Source organism: Delphinapterus leucas, chromosome 20, assembly GCF_059928025.1.
Source record: "Delphinapterus leucas isolate spDelLeu-1000000601 "Yukka" chromosome 20, BTC_Dleu_Yukka2, whole genome shotgun sequence".
NCBI lineage: Eukaryota > Metazoa > Chordata > Mammalia > Artiodactyla > Monodontidae > Delphinapterus > Delphinapterus leucas.
The window spans coordinates 36,472,574-36,493,964 of record NC_143148.1 but is presented as its reverse complement, the minus strand read 5'-3'; positions in this window follow the sequence as shown (position 1 = coordinate 36,493,964).

Genomic DNA, 21,391 nt, shown 5'->3' with positions numbered 1-21,391 from the left:
GATGGTTGGTGCCAACTTTTAATTTTTCTAAGCCAAATAAATATATTAAAACTCTCTTTTAACCATACATGACCACTTTTAGCTCATAATTAGTCACATTAAATCTAAATTTGTAGCTACTGTTCTAAGAAACCTAGGTTTTAGGAATCTTAGATACGGCAAAATGGGAAATGGGCATGCATGTGGGTGAATATGGGAATATTACTACAGAGCACCTGCAAATAATATTCAATCTGATTACCCTGTACACAGATACAAATAAGCCAAAATTTTAGGGTCATCTCCTTTACCCAGTTTTTGCTCCCCTCTATTTCCACGAGTCTGGATTTGATATTCATTTTCCTCATTTATATCAGTCTTGGAAATGACAACTATTTCTTTATCATTTGATAAAATATACCATTTTAAATAAATATACAAAATATAGAAAACTATCTAAATACATGTAATGATATATTATGAAAAGTACCACAAAGAATTTAGAGGCTCTTGGAAGACCCACAGGAAAAGAAGTCAAATTGAAGTTTGAGGACAATTTTAATATTAAAAAAAGAAGATTTAGAAGGTAGAGGATGAAGTTGGGGGTGCAGGGAGAAGATTACAATAAGAAAAAAACTAAAACTACATCATGTCATATTTCTGTGTTTTTAAAAACAGAGAGCTCTACATTCATTTTCTGGATTATGGAGAGACTACAGTTGGCTCTCAATTTGAAGCCACAGGAAGATGTATTCCAAGAGATTTCAGAAGATAGAAAGTGGAGCTGTCCCATGACAACCTCCCAGGGACCACAACCACCCAGGGAGCTCATAATAGCTGAGCTCAGTAGAAACACCAAATTTACTGAGGTTCCAAAATGCCTTTGTTTAACAACATCCTTCACCAACACTCCCTCTGGGACATGTGACTATCTTACAAATGCTCACATCTTACAAATACAGCCAAATGCTTAGCACCTTGAACAAAGCAAGAAGAAGAGTTCTGCTATCTTCTGATGCTGTGCACCGAGTTAATGCCAAAGTCTGAATTTGTTTAAAGTTATCAACAGATTTCTTTAACAATATAAATTGAAGAAATAAGCACCACTTGCAGGTTTTAAAAAATATATATATCACCCATTAAGACTCATACTAAAAAAAAAAAAAGACTCATACTACATTAAAAGAATTATTCACAAATAATTCTTGGTATAGATTTACACACAGACAGTGTTTTTGTTTTTTCCTACATCATTATTATTTAGAGACACTGTCAGTATTCTCTCTAGCTGTGCTCAGATATCTTTAGTGTTTTTGCAAAACACTCCTCTAGCTTATGGGTGCTTTTGTTTCTGATGGCTGCATCTGTGACTACTGCGAGAGTTGCCCTATAAATACTGGAGTCACTTTTTCCTCCTGAACTACAGAGGGAGAAGTGTCTAGAATTTTATGTATCACACAACATTCCAGTGAATATGCACCTTACCCAATGACTAGTGTAGGAGTATTGAAGCTCAGCTCCCTTTCTTCAAGTTGGGATAACCCAGAAGCAATTTATCCTTCTAAACTTCCCAGGAGGATCAGGCTGAGTCTGGGACTTTGCCTGAATTATACCCCTTCTTGACTTCTTTTCCTTCCGTCTTCCTTCATCCCTTTTTTTTACTTGTCTTTTTAGGGAGCATTTTCTTAACAAATCCCTTTTGCACTAATTCTTTTCTCAGTGTCTTCTTCTGAGGAACCTTTTTAAGACCCATCAAAAGGATATACAATAAATAGAATAACACAACTCCTTCCACACTGCAATTCTGATGTAATAAAATAAAGTGTTTTATTAATCTTGTCTTTTCCTTCACCATCTCCATTTTTCAATATTTGATTTGAAGTGTTTCTTCCAAATGAGTCAGAGGGAATGGAAATGTTAATTTTTGGGAGCAGACATCTTCTGATACCATTCCAAAGAAAAAGACAAGAGTGAACCATGAAAGTGCATGTAATTAAAAACTGAATATACATAATAGTATGTTATTTGAAAAATAAAAATAGTTGAAATTAGGAGTAGCAGCATGATGCACATTTGACTCAGCAAGTATGTAAAGAGCAAAACTAAGACTAATCAGAGCATAGATCTTCTGTATGACTAAGAAAAAATAAGTTATTTCTCTAAACCTCAGAAAATTTATCAGTATGTATCTTTTCAGCCTTATATCAAACAAGGCTCCCAATTTCAAATAATAAAAATCTAGTTCAAACAAAGTAAAATTGATTGATATCCATAAACAGTTTCAAACATAGTTGAACCCGGGGTCTTAGTTTCCAAAGATCAGATTCTCTCTCTCCTTTTTTTTCCTTCTGTGCTGGATTCTAACATGGACTGATGTTATGTTTGCTATTCACTATGCCTTTCCCTTTCTGGGAAGAGCACCTTCTTTACCTTTAGGAAATTACCACTTCCCTGATCTTTATCCACATGGTGTGAGTGAGCTTGATCTAAAGCCCCAGAATCAGAACTGCAAACATAATGTAAATGTGGCTAATCTGTGAATTTTTCCAGCCCTCTAGCCACCGTGATTGGTTCTGGAATAAAAATATTTCCCAAGACAGGACTATGATATTAAATTATGAGAACCACCTAGAAACTGTAAAAAGGATACATGCTCTTTCTTTTAGGGATGCTGAGGAAACAGCATAGAAGTGCAGAGCTGATAACAGATTTTTCTCTCCAAGGAAGGAGTGGGGAGATGGGGAGTTGCTGGACAATATATCCAATACAAAGAACAGCAGAGGTAAGAGATGAAGAGTACAAAACTGGTTCTCATATCATGTTCCCATCACTTGCAAGCATCCTCTCCCTCTGTTCCACGGAGTACCAGCTGTGTATTGCAGCTGATGCAGATTCACTTTGCAGATATTGTGTCCCATAGAGAACTCCTGACTTAATCTAGTTCTTAGAGCTTGCAATTTTGGAAAGAAAGCCCTGTCTGTTAGCTTTTCTGTAACAAATGTTACGGAACATTGTGAGTGGTCCAATTAGGATTATGTGCCCATCTCTGACACAATCATTACTGCCAGGGGATGAAGTATTTTTACTATTCAACTGAGTAAATGACCACAGGAATGAGTGAGGTGGGTCAGAAACTGATACAAGATAGTTTAACAAGGACCATTTGGAAGGAGACAATGTAAGAGGGAAGGGAGAGAGGAAGGGAAAGATGTAGGGCTGACTTCCCAAAGCAAAACTGAGGATCTTCTTACCAGTCCAAAGAGTCAGGGATGCCAGTTAGAAATAATGATACATATGTCCTATTTATATCGTTGCAAACGCAGGATTTATGTACAATATTGATAACAGTGCTTACTCTGCCTGTCCTGTATAATATTTGAAAAGTAAAATGAAAGCAAAACTTAACAGACTGCAGCTGACAAAAACTTCTGATGAGACTATTGATTGAAAACTTAGTCTTAGGTTGATTCTGTATATCTATTTCCATAGTTATGGTATATCTTTTGTATAAACATCTCACATTTTTATTAAACAGTTGATCAAGCCATAGTATAGAGCAGTATCTCTTCTGGAGTATCTGCAAAAAAATACGTGCTTCCCTTTAGATACCCCTCTATTAATAAATATAAATTATATTTGTCATTATTTGCTTTAAGCAATAATTACTTATGAAGGTATGTGGCTATTCTTTTTTCTTTTCTTTTTTTTTTTTGGCTGTGTTGGGTCTTTGTTGCTGCACGCGGGCTTTCTCTAGTTGCAGTGAGTGGGGGCTACTCTTTGTTGTAGTGCATGGGCTTCTCGTTGCAGTGGCTTCTCTTGTTGCGGAGCATGGGCTCCAGGCATGTGGGCTTCAGTAGCTCTGGCTCGTGGGCTCAGTAGTTGTGGCTCACGGGCTTAGTTGCTCCGCGGCATGCGGGATCTTCCCGGGCCAGGGCTTGAACCCATGTCCCCTGCATTGACAGGCAGATTCTTAACCACTACGCCACCAGGGAAGCCCATATGGCTATTCTTTTATCTGAGCTTGTTTTCAAATTATAGCCAAAGTCAGAATTCGCTTTTTTTTGCCTATAGTTGAAGATTTGGTAACAAATACCATTTGGGGTTATAAAGTACACACGGATCCCTCTGAAATATTATGCTTTGTTTTCCCAGCTCCTAGCCAACTGTAGGCATTCAATAAATATCTGTGGAATGTCAAATGAATGAAGCCTAGAATTACTATGCCTGTGGCTTTCAGTAAAAGATATGGTCTATTTGCATAGGCCATTTTCTCCAGAAAGTTAGGTGACGGTCTCCACTGAACTCTATATTTCTAAGTGCAAAATATCTCTAAAAGAGATTCAGTCCCCACTTAGAAATGCATAACCACCTCCTTTGAACTCTGTCACTTGAAATTGCTTCACTCCTCTCAACACTCACAGTCCTTCTGGAATCTCATTTTAAATTCAGTGGCAGAGAAATAAAATAGGGTTTAACATTCTTGCAGAGCTAAGCTTTTGTGCCCCACTGTAGGGCTCAGGTTTCTTTCTTCATTTCTTTTTGTTTTTAAAATTTTATTTGGTTTGTTTTGTTTTTGGCAGGACTAGGCTTTTATCCACTGCATGCATGCACAGGCTCTTACTGCCTTTCAATCAAGCATATAAATTAGCCACAAGCCTCTGGATGAAGATACAAAGAGATAATGGCATCACAGTATAATCTCAGCACAAAAGATGCAAAGGCTGATTGTGCTTTCATGTGTCTAATCCCCATCTCCTGCACAAGTCCTTAAGCGGTATTAAGGAAAGAACTGTGACTTCCATTCTCTAGACTCCCAATGTGCCCTATCCAGTTCTCTGCCATGACATTTATTGTGTTTAATATGATTGACATATTTGCATACCTGTTTCTCCACTATCCTATAAGGTCCTCCAGAAATCTCAGTCACCCTATTATCTGTGAACAATAGGTACTCAATAAATGGTGTCTTAAGGTAAAGGACCATATGGTACTAAGTATAATAAAAGTCTTAGATGAAGCAGTTGCATGCTACATCACATTAATCATGAAAAGAGTTCATTTGAACCTGCTCCCAAGATTTTACTCTGATTAAAAATGAGACCTATCTCTCAGGATTCTTTCTCCTTCAAACTCCAATTTTTAGGAGCCATTGAAGGAAAAGAATGCAAATAAGTGCTAGGGATAAAAGAGGGTAATTTTTTTCCAACATAATATTGTAATAAGAAAACTACTTTAGTTAACTTTGGTCCAGTGTAATACCAGAGAGGAAGTCTGGATAATGGACAATTACTTCAGCAGACATATATTCTCTGCCAGAACCAAAAACAAATTCTTTTCTTCTCCTTCTTCTTCTGCCTTCTCTTTCTCTTCCTCTTATTCTTCTTCTTTCTTAATTCTTAATTGACTGGTTTTGCTTTTGGTATTAGGTAAACATTAACTAATCGGCTTCATAACTGAAAATATATCCTCATGAAAAGTGCCCAAACATATTAGGACATGAAGACAACTGCTGAGGAGTTTTTGACATTTTAGGGAAAGTTAGGCAGGATGAGAGAGAGATAGAGAAAGACCTTAAACTTCAATGTTGAAATCCTGGGTTACAGATAACTGGAAGTCGCTTGGAAAATACCAAGATGAAGGAAGAAACTATGTGGAGGAAGGAGGTTCCTTCACAGAGTGTGAGAAACTGGAGAATCCTGTCAAGGCACCTGACCCTTCCCTGCCCACTGGAATTATGATTTGTTTCTAAACCTCCTTTTCCATGCCTCCATTGTAACACATTTCAACTCTATGGACAGGTGGATTTGACTTGGGATCATACCTGTAACTTTAACAATTGTACCCCCACCTTTAAATTGTGTCATCTCACAATTAAAACAGAAAAAAGAAAAATGAAAAAAAAGAAAAAAACTCTTGCTTGGAGTATAAAGAAAGTTGCAGGCATTAAAAAACAAAAGAATGATTATTATTTATTTTTAGAAACTGAAGTTGTTTTTCTAAATGCATTACCTAATTTATGCATGCTCATTGTAGAAAAACTGAAAAAGAATTTAAAAAGGAGAGAAAAATCATCAACTAGAGTAACACTAAGCATTTTGGTATAAATGATTTCATGCTTTTCTTTTTTGCATTAAGACATCAATGGAAAATATTCTGAGTTAACCAATGGATGGGGCAAATATAGAAATTTAGACCTCGATGCCCATTGACAGACGAATGGATAAAGAAGATGTGGTACATATGTACAATGGAATACCACTCAGCCATAAAAACGGATGAAATAATGCCATTTGCAGCAACATGGATGCAACTAGAGATTATCATACTAAGTGAAGTCAGAAAGAGAAAGACAAATACCATATGATATCACTTATATGTGGAATCTAAAATATGGCACAAATGAACCTACCTACTAAACAGAAACAAACTCACAGACATAGAGAACAGACCAGGTGGCGGGGTGGGGGGATGGACTGGGAATTTGGGGTTAGTAGATGCAAACTATTTCATATAGAATGGGTAAACAACAAGGTCCTCCTGTAGAGCACAGGGAACTATACTCAATATCCTTGAATAAACCATAATGGAAAAGAATATAAAAAAGAATGTCTATATGTATATTAATGAGTCACTTTGCTATACAGCAGAAATTACCACAACATTGTAAATCAACTATACTTCCATAAAAAATAAATTAATAAAAATATAAATATATAATCTGCGGCCCTACTGTAGGACAACTCAGTATACTGGCTTCTACAATCTAACTTCTTCCTTCTTTCTCCAACATCAACTCTCCTCACCCTTCTTCCCAATCTTTGTGTTCTCACAATAAATGTACTGATACTTTTGAAAAAAAAATTTAAGGATTAAAATTTTGCAGATGGAAGAATGTAGGTCAGGAAACGAGACTCTGTGAGGACAAGTTTGAGAAAACGGTTGAGGAAAAAAATCAAAACGTGCATACATGGCCTGTAGCAGGGCAGTAATCATGAAGACTTTTCAAACAAAAGCATCTTTTCAGAAGAGGAAAACTAACATTGTAAAGTGAGGAGACTAGTGATAAGGGTCAGGAAGTGGCACGATTGCCACATACAGGTTTGCAGATTGTTTATTATCTCAGAGCCACTGGCAATGGGGCAAGTAGGGTCTAGAGCAAGTCTAGGCTCACCTAGAGAAAGGAGAGTCTGATATTTCATTTGCACAAATATACTGTATCTTTGCCAAGCCATGTATTCATTGTGCTGTATCTAGGCAGGGTAAGGAAGAACAACTTTTCATTATTCTGGTGAGTTTCTGGTGGTCCTGGCCACTGGAAAATGTCAAGCAGGTGTCAAAATGAACATACTAATCACAGACTGTGGCAAAAAAATGGTGGATCTTGACAATGGGAGGGGTGGGAAAGATAAGAATATGAACAGAAACAGAGGGGTTTGGATAGAAGCCAGCAATATTTGCTATCTTTTTCATACAAAACCCTAGCATAGCATGCCTGTCCTAGGTGTAGACCAAAAGGAAGGTTCAAGGCTGGTCACCTACTTCCCATTAGTCTTTGATTTTGTCCATAAGCTTATTCAAAGCCTAGGCATTACTGTAAAAATGTATATCATGATTTTTTTTAAGTATGCTATAATTTTTTTAAAAAAATTGCATTATCCAAATTTCATTTTTTCTGTGAAATCATATTTTATGTAATAATCACTTGATGAAATAACAGCAACTTAGGTGGTGTTATTTAAACAAAATACTATTTTGTAACTTCTGTAACCAGAGAACAAGATTATCCTATTGCTTAAAAACAAACACACAAACTTTTTTTTCATCACAATCTTAATGAAATGCTTTATGTAAACTGTACTTTCAGAGGATGAAAAGCCCAGACCACAGAGTATTTATAACACCATTTCCTACATTCACTTTGAAAGCCTGTCAGGTTAAAAATGGGTAGGAACGCACTACTCTCTTCTTGAGTTGTACTGGTTGCCATTTTGAACAATGTAATAAATCACAATTTCAAAGTTGGGTTTTCAGACAATCAGTTATCACCACTCTACCACTGGTTCCCAAGTCAAACACACTCATTCACTGATTATGGCCAGTTTAAAAATGATGCACAATATCCTATGATAAACCATAATGGAAAATAATTTTTTTAAATTTATATATATATATATGTATTACTGAATCACTTCACTGTACAGCAGTAATTAACGTAACATTGTAAATCAACTATACTCTAAAATTTTTTTAATTAAAAAGATAGAAGACAAAAAAAAACATGCACAGGCCTTCTTGAAAGTAGTACTGAGTTATTTTTATTACCTGACCCATGCATTTTCTGGAATCTCATTTGCATCGATCATATCTTCATGCTGAACCCTATTTATTCGGAAGATATTTAATGGAATTTTAGCACGTTCAAGTAAACATGTGGGACAGACAAATGAATAATTCACAGTCAGCAACTTGAGAAAATAGATGTTCAAGTGCCCAACTTCACATTCTGCCCAAAATTATAGTTAAGAACTATAAAAGAAGTATTAATAATGTGTTCTGTGAGGAAGATGTCATTGTTTACAACTGAAAAAGCCTTCACTGGGGAGCTGTTATTTTACCTGGATCTCAAAATACTTATAGAATTCTGATAAAACACAACAGGAATGGATACTGAGGTAAAAATAGTATGAACAAAGGCATGAAAATGGAAGTTTATAGATACAGACAAAAGGATTCAAAAGATAAATTGTGGAAGACCGTGCAGTTTAGTGTCCATTGTTTAACTGCCTTTTTTTTTTTTTACCTAATCACATGTGATAACCAAAATGTTAAATTGCTACTACCTAGAATACTGATTACTTCAAAAGTATAGAATAGATTCACAGAGAATTGGTGCTCTCTTTTCTGAGAGTTAGCTAAAAACAGTGTTTATTTTTGTTGTTTTAATAACTAGAGAAGGTATATGACCACCGTTTGGGTGGGAGTGGCTGGCAAACAGAAAGTCCAGACTCTCCCTACAAACATTGTGGTGGCATCATGATTCACTCCTTCGAATTACTGTCATCACTCTCCCAATTAATGGCCAACAACCCAGTTTTAATGACTGACTCAGCCTCAAAAAGTATCTCACTGGACTAAGGGTATAATCTTCCTCCTTGGCAAGGGTATGTTCAGGAAGAGGATGTGAACAAATCATTGCAAAGGAAATGGGACACGGCATGCTGAAGTGTTCTGGAAGAGTTCATGTTCACTGCCAGGGAAATTCCCAGGAAGCCACTTTTTCTCAACTGTTGGACCTTAGCAGGGAATGTTGTAGGCTGAGCTACTACCAAAAACCATGTTTTGCTCAGACTGTAACCAACAATATTTTAGACTTGAGTCAACATTTTAGACTTAAATGAAGAGAGAACAAACTGGCCTTCATCACAAACATGAGCTGCTAAATGAACCAACTTACATTTGCCATACTTAGGACTTCAAGCTATGTGAGTAAAGTCTTTTCAGGGCAGAGTCCCCTTATTGATATAGCCAATTAAGGGTGAGCTTTCTGCTTCTAGTAGTTGACATCATTCTTACTGGAACAGCCACAAAACCAACAATGTCAATGTTGTTTAAAATTTTAAACAAACAAGCAAACAAAAACCCTAAATATAAAGAGAATGAAAGGATACATGAATGTTAAGGTACTGATTAACTCCATGGAGGTTGAAATTAAAAGGCAATTTGTGTCTGGCAGAAGCAGGTGATTGAAGGCTTCATTTTTATCTGTAATGTGTTAATATTTTGCCACCGTGTTCTCCACATATTTTTCTTTAAAGAACCAAAATATTTTAAATCTGGGTGATGGACACACGACTGTGAATTATTTTATCATTCTGTGTTGTCTAATATGATAGTCCAGAACCACATGTGGCTTTTTTTTTTAATAGATCTTTACTGGAGTATAATTGCTTCACAATACTGCGTTCATTTCTGGTGTACAACAAAGTGAATCAGCCATATGCATACATATATCCCCATATCCCCTCCCTGTTGAGCCTCCCTCCCACCCTCCCTATCCCACCTCTCTAGGTCATCGCAAAGCACCGAGCTGATCTCCCTGTGCTATGCTGCTGCTTCCCACTAGCTGTTTTGAGTACATAAAATGACACTAGTCCAAAATGAATAAAAGGTACACTGGATTTCAAAGACAGTACCAAAAATCCTCACACATGTAAGATATCTCAAAAATTCTACATTGATTACATGTATAATCATGTATAAAAGGTACACTGGATTTCAAAGACAGTACCAAAAATCCTCACACGTGTAAGATATCTCAAAAATTCTACATTGATTACATGTTAAAATGATATTTTTAGTACACTGGATTCAATAAAATATTGCATTAAAATAATTTCGTATGATTCTTTTTTCTTTTTTAATATGCGACTCTGAGAAAATGTGAAATCACATATATGGTGTGCATAATATTTCTATTGGTCATCTCAGTTATAGATTTTTTTCTTTATTTAAAATGTCTCATAATTAAAACATTTAAAATGAAATTAAAAGTCTGTTTTATACTTAGAATTCTCTTCTATACAGAAAAGATTTTATTGTAAAGGTTAATAATGAAAAACTCTAGCCATTTGTGCACAATTATAATATATTATCCATCTTCTCTTCCCCAAGGGGTGGGGAAGCTATATTCCACAGATCTGAGGTGATAAGGAACGCATTTTCTAACAGTTTTCTGCTTCAAAGAGACAGAATGAAGAAAATATAGTGACAATATCATCTTTTTTCCCCCATGTTCTTGTAATAGATATCTGTTCATTAACTGGGTTTTTAATTACTTTCATTAGAAGATCTCCTTGGCTTCCTCCGACTGTCCTGATACTCATTACTAACTGTTTTGGAGCCTGAAGACTAAGAGTTTTAACTCTGGGGCCAAATCCTCCACAAGATAGCTTATAACTTCAGGAAATTACAATGGTTATGATAAGATGGATAAAGATATCCTTCTATAATGAATCTTAAAATTGTGTTAATATTAATTTTTATGACTATCAGAAACAAAGAACAATAAATTTTCCTTATCAAGCCCTCACACTCTCAAATCTTAATTGAAAATCTTTAATTTTTAAATTTAATTAATGAAATATTATTTATCAACCATAAATAGAATATTTACTAAATATTCCACATAGAAGATATAAAATATAATAAAAAGAAAAATTGTCTATAAGCCCATCACTCAAAGACATAATAATTAACAATTTGTAATATTATTTGTCAATTAATGTATGCATATATCTATATTGTTTTAAGTATAATGTTATATACTCAGGAATTTCTACAAACTTCATTAGCCTAAGTACAAAATGTGCTTAGTATATTAATGTATGGGTAGGCCATAATTTACTTAAACACTCCCTTATTTAGAGTCTTTCGTTTTAAAAGATAAAAAAATGAGATAAAGTTTAAATTATTTACACATGGTCACACAAATGCATTCCTGAAACTGAGATTTTCTTATTCCGATAATTTTCAGAGAAGCCCAGTGTTAATTTTCTATTATGAGAGGCTATAATTAAATTTGACCCTATTTTTGCCTATCTAGGAGTTATTTAGTCCCGTTTAGTTCAGTAAATCCACAATAAACATAGGAAACAGCTAGATATATACATATATATCTATATTGATGAACCTGAGCAGGGCTATTAATGGAACTACTGAATACTCAAATACCTGTCCTCTGACATTAGAAAAACCCAATAGCTCATCAAAATTTGCTAACTACTTATTTAACTGGATTATAGCCGTATAATATATTAAAATGGGATACAATGAACAAATAATTTGTTACCTTTTTCAACTGCACATTGATTGTTTCAAAGGGATATTTTTGATGTACAGTTACTGTCTCTGAATATTTCAGCACAAGTTTTGTATACAGTGGTTTCCCCTTATCTGTGGGGAATACATTCTAAGATCCTCACTGGATGCCTGAAACCATGGATAATACCAAACCCTGTATGTATTATGCTTTTTCCTATACATACATACCTATGATAAAGTTTAATTTATAAATTAGGCACAGAAAGAGATTAACAATAACTAAAAATAGAACAATTGTAAAAATATACTATAATAAAAGTTGTGTGAATGTGGTGCCTCTGTTTCTCTCTCTCAAAATATATTAATTTGCAAATTTACTGCCTTTTCCATATTAACTAAGCATGCACCATAGCCATAACTTTTGCAGTTTGAGGTGCAAGAGCGAAATTAGCACGAATTTTTTTTTCCTTCTTCACAATTTCACGGATAGAAGACTTGTTCTTACCATATTTCTTTCCTTAGTAAGTCAAGAACTTTGACCTTTTCACTTAAAGAAAGCACTTTACAGATTCTCTCTGGCATATCCAGATTGCCAGCATCACTACTCTTGCACTTTGGGGCCATTATTAGTTAAAATAAGGGTTGATTAAACACAAGCACTGACCTAGCTAGACGGTGGCTCTGATAACAGAGATGGCTACTAAGTGGCTGATGCAGAGGATACGCTGGACAATGGATGTTTCCTGTCCTTGGCAGGATTATAATATATAATTATATAATATAAATACAATATATACATACATATATATGTATATATATACACAGTACAAGATATATATGTGTAATATACATACACAAACATCTTGTAATGTGGTCAGTTAAGTAGAAGGCAGTGTGGAGCAATAGGGGAAAAAAAGAAATTTATTAGGTCCATATCCAGGTTCTACCCCAGATTTGGGGATTTAATTAAACTAAGACTCATACTGGAAAAGGAGATAAAATTCCTAACTGCCAAATGGTTGTGAAAATTAGAGACAAAAATATCAAATGTCTACATTATCTGGTACAGATGAGATGTTTGACCAATGTTAGGATTAGATTTTTGTTGCTGAAGCACTATTGTTGAAATACTGGGAAAAGTTCCCAAGCCTATTTCTTCACCAGTGAGAGAGTGCAGTATTATCTGTAGGGCATTCACAGTAAAAGAAGTAACAAGTGTACGCATCTGGAAGAAAGTATGGCACTCTGGGAAAACTGAAAGGTGTTTAATAAAATGGGATCATAGAATTTGAGGGGAAAGATGTTAAGCAACAAATGCAGAGAGATAGAAAAAGCACAGCTTACAGAAGAATTGTAGACACTGTAAGACATACGTTAAGAGACTTTCCTCAAGCCAGTGGTATATAATGTGAACGATTCAGAAAGGAATGTGGAATGATAAGTATCTAGTATACTGAATTTACACCCTGAATATGATATGGAAAATGCTGTGAAAAGAGGTGACAGAAGACAGATATAATTAAAAAGACTGGCTGTAATTTCAATGTAATTCCAGGTGAAAATGCTGGTGAATTAAGCAAGTAGTAGAGGGATAGGAAAGAAGTAGAGAAATTTTTTAAACGATAAAGGCAACAGAATAGCCCAGAACTCCTGCCTGATTAGATGTTGCCTGCTTCCTTAAGTCAAGTTTGACACTCAAATTTTTGAGTTAAATAGTTTGGCCAATTAACTAGGTGGATGATGGTGCTATCACTATATTAGCAGGTGAATCACAGGTGCAGATGGAGGTGGGGATGGTAAATCCAAAAAGCCTGGATCCAAACAGCTGGTTAGTGGCAGGCATAACACTGCTTTTATCCACCAGTCACTGAAGAGAATGTAGAGGTATATAAGTGAGTCCCTATCCTAGAAAACCTTCTCAGTAAGCATTTACAATGTTTCAAAATGTGTCTCATAGCTGTAAATGAATACAGATTGTTAGAAAATGCATAATGCATTCGTTAGGAATACTTTGGCTTTATTACCTTGTATGATCTATTTTAACAACTATCAAAACATTGTATCAGAGGACAACAAAGCACAGTATGTAATGATCACATAGAAAACCCGAAACACACACAAACACATACACACACACACACAGAGGATTTTGGTTCTGATGCCTGCTACATACTACTGGATAGCAGGTGTTCGATCAAAATTGTTAATATACTTTCAGTGGGTCTCATATCCTTTAAAAGCAGGTAATTAGAATTATTCACAGATACTTTGAAATCATGAATAATTCATTCCCTTCACATCAATAAAATAATTATTGAATATTTTTGTTCTTTGCTATTTCAATAAAATTGCTCATGTTGTGGCACTGTCATAGGACTAAAATTTTAAATACATTAAATTAAAATGATCCCTAGAGAACGGAAAATGTTCAGCAGACTGAGAACTTTGCAGAAGCTCCATTTGTTTTTCATAAAAGTGTTTCAGGTTAAATATTTTAAAAATATTCTGTATTAATACACATACCAAATGCAATGCATTTTTGGTCCTAATTAGATATGTTCAGTCCTAACTAAATATTTCTTATACAATCTATTCTGAAAGATAATACATATATTAATACATGTGGATGTTTTAAAGTATGTACATATATTATAATACTGTAAAAAATATTGTTTTTATATATTTGAGAAAATTTGAAATTAGATATTATCTTATGTTAAAAGCAGTCTATCAATGATTATAAAATATAGACTTTATTGATTTTAAAGCTGTTACTTAAGAATTTTATTCACTGGATAATAATAAGGTGTTTGGGTGTTACTGAATAAAACATTCCAGATGGCTGATCTCTGTATTTTCAACATAAAATACTTTTTATTGAATAATCTGAGATAATATATTGACAATGAATCTCAAACCAATTATATGAAAATTAACTCAAAAAATTTTTGCAACAATATTATAACCAAACTTGAAACTTCTCATATATCTATGGTAATAATATATCATTCTCATTTATAAGAGGTTTGGCATTACATTTTATTAAAAGGGATTCTTTATCCACATAAGGCAATAAATAATATACTACATTTTGGGAATAAAAATCTTAATTTGTTGGCAATATATATGCCTATATTGTGAATGATTTCTATGAACTATAAAACAAAAGAAAACTAGAAAAAAATCCTCTTACTTTTTACCTGGTACTCCACTCGTCTCTTCACCTTCTCTATCTGTCTGTCTCTCTCTCGCATACATACACACACAAATACATGTGTGTACTATTTATTTGTATGTATACGTGTACAGAGAGTGTGTATTTATGCATACACACACAAAAGCACATATTGTGTATTTCATGGTGGAGTTTTAAGGCCACAGTTTTTTGGAAAAAACAATTATTAAATGCCTAAATATACAATTCAAAATTTTGGTAAACACTGAAGAAATACAGAGAACTCTTACAAAAATGCAGAATAAGTATACCTAGGAAAAGCAATCCTAAGTGGTCTCAGGCAAGTAAGGTAACTCTAAACTAAGAAGGACAGCCTTTATTGTGCAAACCGGGCACCACTGCTCATTTCCAATTCATGTATGTGCACTAATTCAAGAAGTGTGCAGATTCAGCATTTGGAAATTCTTAAAATTGACTTTAATAGGAACATTAATAATATGGAACATCACTGCTGAAGTTTATGGCTCTTCATGTGTTTTCAGTATCAGTAGGAAGCAAAGGAACAAGGATTTGTGAGGCAAAAGGAATATCCATACAGCTCGTCTCCATTTAGAAAGTGCTACATTTCTTCTGATTTATATAAGCAGTTTACTATTAATTCTCTATATGAAATAAGTCCTGGTTGGGTTATAAGAAACTGGATATTTCCATTCTAACCATTTTACTGGCATTGATTCACGACCTGGATTATTTATGTTCACAGTTTCACTCCAATTTTATTTCACACAGTCATTAATACTACATTATAAATCAAGATTTGCTTCTTCTTGACAATAAACTAATTTGCTCACAGAAAGATTCTCTAGGTCGGCTAAATTCTCTTTATCATTCTCCAAACTGACGTGTCTATTGTACTTCTCTGGTCAGAGACATTTGTTTTCCATACACTGGCTGTATTTTTCCAATTAAAAACTTCTTGAAAAAACTCTATTTTCCCATTTCTTTTGGAAATTATTGGTAGTGCCTCTTTTTTTGTTTGTTTGTTTTGCCTAACTGTGTCCTTAGATAAAAAAACTCTAGGGCTCGAAGGAAATGGAGCAGTAGATATTAAAAGTGAATGAGGACTTAGAGGAGCCATAATTAGTAAGGTGTGGGAGTGGATTAAACATAATGGCCCAAGCTTAGTGACCAGTTGTTTAAAGAGAGTTAAGCAATTGGAGACATTTTGGCCAATAGCCACCATAAACTCAGAATTATAGCACCTGGTAATCCCAAGTGGTCCTAGTAAGTGATCCTAGGAGAGGGTAGCAGATTTTATTTTCAAAAATGAGTGCAAAACTATTAATAATCCAACATGCTTCTCCAGAACCTTCCCATGACCATCAAGAAATTAAATCTATGTTCCCTCCTCTAGAAGCTGGGTGTACATTTGATACTGTGTCAACTGGTAGGGTATCATAGAAATAAATGACACTGCAACAGCTGTGGCTAGGTTATGAAAGGTGGCACCACTTCTGTCTGTCTTTCTGATAAACTCATCTTTGTAATTCAGTCACTATTACGAGAAATCCCAGACTACATGAAGAAGCAACATGTAGCTGTTCTGAATGACAAACTCAGTTAAGTTCACAGCTAGCAATCAGTATAACCTGTTAGACATGTAAGCAAACAAGTCTTCAGGTGATTCCAACCCATTGATATGGAGTTACCCCCACCCAGCCTTTGAATCTTCCAACTGAGATCACCTGAGGAGATCAACTGAGGAGAGCAGAATCAATTCATCTCTTCTGTGCCCTATTGAAATTCCAGATCTACAGAATTCAGGAGCACAATAAACGGTTGATGTATGTCACTAAGTTTGGGGGCAGTTTGTTATGCAGCAATAGAAAATCAAAGAAAAGGAAAAGAAGGGATTAAAAACTCCTCTGTCCATTATGGGGAAATGAATTATACATATTTTATGAAGTGAGGTCAGCATGTCTTGATATGTTCTCATGTGCTATGGAGTGAAGTTATATTGAACAGAGTTGAGGTGCTATGATACTGTGGACCTGGGAGTTATTTGGAATGTTAGTCTTGAGTACACATAAGAATGCCCCTGTTAGCTCTTCTGAGCTACACAGCTTAGTAAAAAAATAACAAGTTTTCCATAGTGAAAACAAATGAGAATCCATGAGTCCATACCAATATAAAAATGACTGAATAAATAAATACATAAGGAAAAAGAGACAGATCTCCCACGCAGAAGAATTTCAAATTATTTATATATTCAGTCCTCAAGTAGGTGAAGCTTAACTCCCTACCCCTTAAGTAGGGATGGCACACAGTGATTCCTTCTAAAACACATTGTACAGAAAGGGGAGGGAAAGAGTAGCTGTACAGGAAAACCTCAGTTTCATCAACATCAACAGTGGTAAGTCACCTTGACAGCATGTATCCTTGATATGATACAAGATTGCACTTCATCTCTATGGTCTTCCTCCCCAAAACCCATAACTGCAATATAATTGTAAGAAACCCATCATATGAACCCAGATTGAAAGACATTATATAAAATACCTAACCACTACTCCTTGAAACTACCAATGTTATCAAAAACAAAAACTAAGAAATATTCAGAGCTACTGGATACTTAGAAGACGTGATAACTAACTGTAATGTGGTATCTTGAAGGGGTCCTGGAACAGAAAAAGGACATTAGATAAAAACTAAAGAAATATTAACAAAGTGCAGACTTCAACTAACAATAACATGTCAATATTGTTTTATTAGCTATAACAAATAGGCCGTACCATTGTAAGATTTTAATAATAGGAGAAACTGAGCGCAGTTTATGGGAACTTTATACCGTCTTTGCACTTTGGCATAAATCTAAAACTATTCTAAACATTGTTTTAAGTTTATTTAAAAAAAAACATAATCAGGAATGTCCATAGTGAAAGAATTCAAGCTACTGTTTATCTGTGGAGTCATTCTGCTATGTGGAAACAGAATAGTCCTTTATTCTTGGTCCTCTACTGTCCCCATGCTCTCAGCCTGGTAGGACTGGCAGAAGCCTGACAGCATATTGGGGCTTCAAGTAACAGTGGACTTTTGAGTGAGGAACTCTAGAGGTTCTAGAGAGCAATGAGGTGCTAGAAGCACAAAATAAACATAGTCGCTACACTCCAGCTTTACATCATTATGTGGTAGACACTTTAATAAAATAAGCACAGAAATAAAAGTAATTCTGTAATATTGTTAGATGCATATGTTGCTCTGAGGATATATTACAGAGGAAATGTAACTGGTTAGTGAAGCACCTCTGAGAAACTGATGAGTGAGTGTAATCTGAAGAAAGAGTAGAGATTAACACAGTGAAGTGGAGTGGGCTTTAGGACTGGACTCATTCCAGGCAGAGCCTCAAGCTTGTGCAAAGACACTGTGGAAAGAAACAGCAAAAAAGGGAATGTAAGCCATTGTGGCTGGGAAACAAAATGAGGGGGGAGAGTCTGGAGCAAGATGTGCCTAGGGGGAGGAACAAAGTCAATCTGGGCAGGACCAGTAAGATGTGAAGAGCAGGCAGTTTAGGAGGTAAGCCATCTCTCCCAAATCCACCGCCAAGTGACTGATTCGGTGCCGAAGTCTGAGCTTTTTCTAACTGCCATGTTACTTCTCTACTGATATCATCTGAATACGGCTGCCATTGTTCTATATATAAACCATCTGAGTTAGTAAGTGTCAGTGAAAATTTTTTTAAAAAAAGCTTTTGGAGGTAAGAGTGAATTACTAAAATTTCCTTTTACTGAAACGGGAAAAGGCCAGGGCCACTTCTCTCACGATTTGCCTGTGGCCCATCTGTTGAATGAGAGAGCCCCTCTCTGGGTTTTACAGGCTGAGAAGTGACATTTGCATGAATTCAGACTTTTTCAGGCAGAGCCTGACAGATGCAAACTGGGTTTGTGTGATCGCCGGGGAGCTCCGTGAGGAGGGTGACTGATGGGATTGAGCTGCAGAGAATAATCAGAGCAGAAGGAGGGTTAGGAAAGGGCTGAACAAGCCCAACAAAGCTCAAGTCATTGCCTCTGAGAGTTGAAACCTCTAAAGAAAGGAGTTTCGCATATCAATGTCCTCATTCGTCTGCCTAGTGGCCTGGATTGCTAATTATGGGTTGGTGTCCTAGTCTCAGGCGAGACGTGAGCTGAAGATTCAAATAGCAAATGTCCCCTTACCCCATCCACAACATACACACACACACACACACACACACACACACACACACTCCCATATTCACAAGGTGTTCGTTCTTAAAATAGATTTTATTATCTCCATCTGCTCTATTAGACTTTTATTTCTATATATTAATTTCTAAGGTTTTATAAGAGTATTTTTGAATCTTTTGTAATTAAAATTTTACAAGAGTCCCTGTTTGCAGAGTAACCATTGCTCTAAATTTGGCGTTTATCATTCTCAAGCATGTACACACATACTCTTGGTATTGTGCATGCTTTTAACTTTATAAAATACTGTGTGTAGTATTTTGCTACCTTTTTAAATGCATGGCGTTATATGGGATCATTATCCATGTTGATGTATTTTATTCATTTTAACTCCTTAACAGTATTTCTAGTTTATAAATATACAACTTAAAAATTTACCATTAGAGAGCATAGGAGTTTCACCTCTTTCATCTCTATTTAATGCTTTTTTCTAAAATTCAATCATTATGACATTAATATTGTCATAGTAGTTGTATTTGTTTAGTGTTTGCATAGATAGTTTTTTCCCAACCTTTTATTTTAGTCTTCTTGTGTAATTTGCAATATTGTGTCTCTTACGAACACAGAATAGTTGGATACTTTTAAAATCCAGTCAGATAATTTCTGGTTCTAATTAGTGATACTATGCTAGTTATATTTATAATTGCTTGCATATTTGGACTTAAAATTTCTGTTATTATTCTTTGCTGTCATTTTTTCTCCTACATCTTTGCTCATTTAAAATTTTCAGTATTCTTCTGTATTTCCATCTAAAAGTAAAGTTTAAATTTCTATTCTTTAACAAATAACTTACATTAAAAGTATACATATAATTATTTATAAATCTTTCTAACAAATCTAGCCATTTAGTATTTCTAAGCTTGATTAAAACATGACACACATTTTAGCATATTTCCATCACTGGGAAATTTCCAGCTTGTTACCGTTATCTAAAATTTTAGTTTAACCTTTTTTTAAACATAAAAAAAAATAATGTATTTAGCTCTGCTTAGCTCTATCCAAACTTCTCTGATTTTCTTCTAGATTCCCTTTTATTCCTGTTCAAGTGCACGATTTTACATTCTTTATGTAAGGATTTCTGGATGGATGTCTTTTACATAACTCTGAAAATGCCTTTATCTTTCAAAATTAAGGGTAAACTAGCTAATCTGTATCTTATTTTTCCCCAGCTCTAAAGATATAACCCTGTTATCTTCTGGCATCTTTTATTGTTGATGAGAATTTTGCTGTCAGTCTACTTAACTTTACTCTATAATAATCTACCCCAAATTTCCTGTGGATTTTAAGATTGTCACTAATCTGTGGTTTCACTAGGATGTGCCTAGGCTACAATTTATTCTTATTTATGCTGCATTGTATTCAGTCAGTTTCTGTGAGCTAAAGACCAATGCCTTCCTTCAATTGTGGAAACACAAATTTATATCTCTTCTTAAATGTTGCTTTTATACACTTCCTTCTGTTTCCTCTTTTTGAAACACTTAACAGATAGATTTGGAATCTGCGATCTGTCCTCCATTGCTCTAAACTTCTCATTCAGATTTTTAAAATATTTCTTTGCCATTTTAAGTTGAGTTCTGGACGAATTCTTCACTACTCTCTTTATATCCCCTCTTTTTTGGATTTCCTCCCCATTTAAGTCACCAAAGAGCATTGAGCAGAGTTTTCTGAGCTATACAGTAGGTTCTCATTAGTTATCTATTTTATACATAGTAGTGTATATATGTCAATCCCAATCTCCCAATTCATCCCAACTCCCCCTCCCCTTTGGTATCCATATGTTTGTTCTCTACATCTGTGTCTCTATTTCTGCTTTGCAAATAAGTTCACCTTTCACTACGCTCTTTAAAATCACTAATTTTCTCATTAACTATTCAGAGTTACTCGTTACATACAATTATATAATCAATTATATTTATGTTATATACAATATATAGTATATATAAAATAATTTCTAAGATTTATAATTGTTAATTCCCCTCCAACTCTTACCTCTTCCCGTTTCATTTCTGCTTTTTTATTTTATTTACAACATCTAATTATTTTATGTGTAGGTCTCTCCATTCACCTATTTAAACACATTGTACTCATCTTCCTTTTCTGAGTCTCTAGTAGAGCACCAAGCTGTAATAAGGTTTACAAAATACTGTTCCCCAAATTT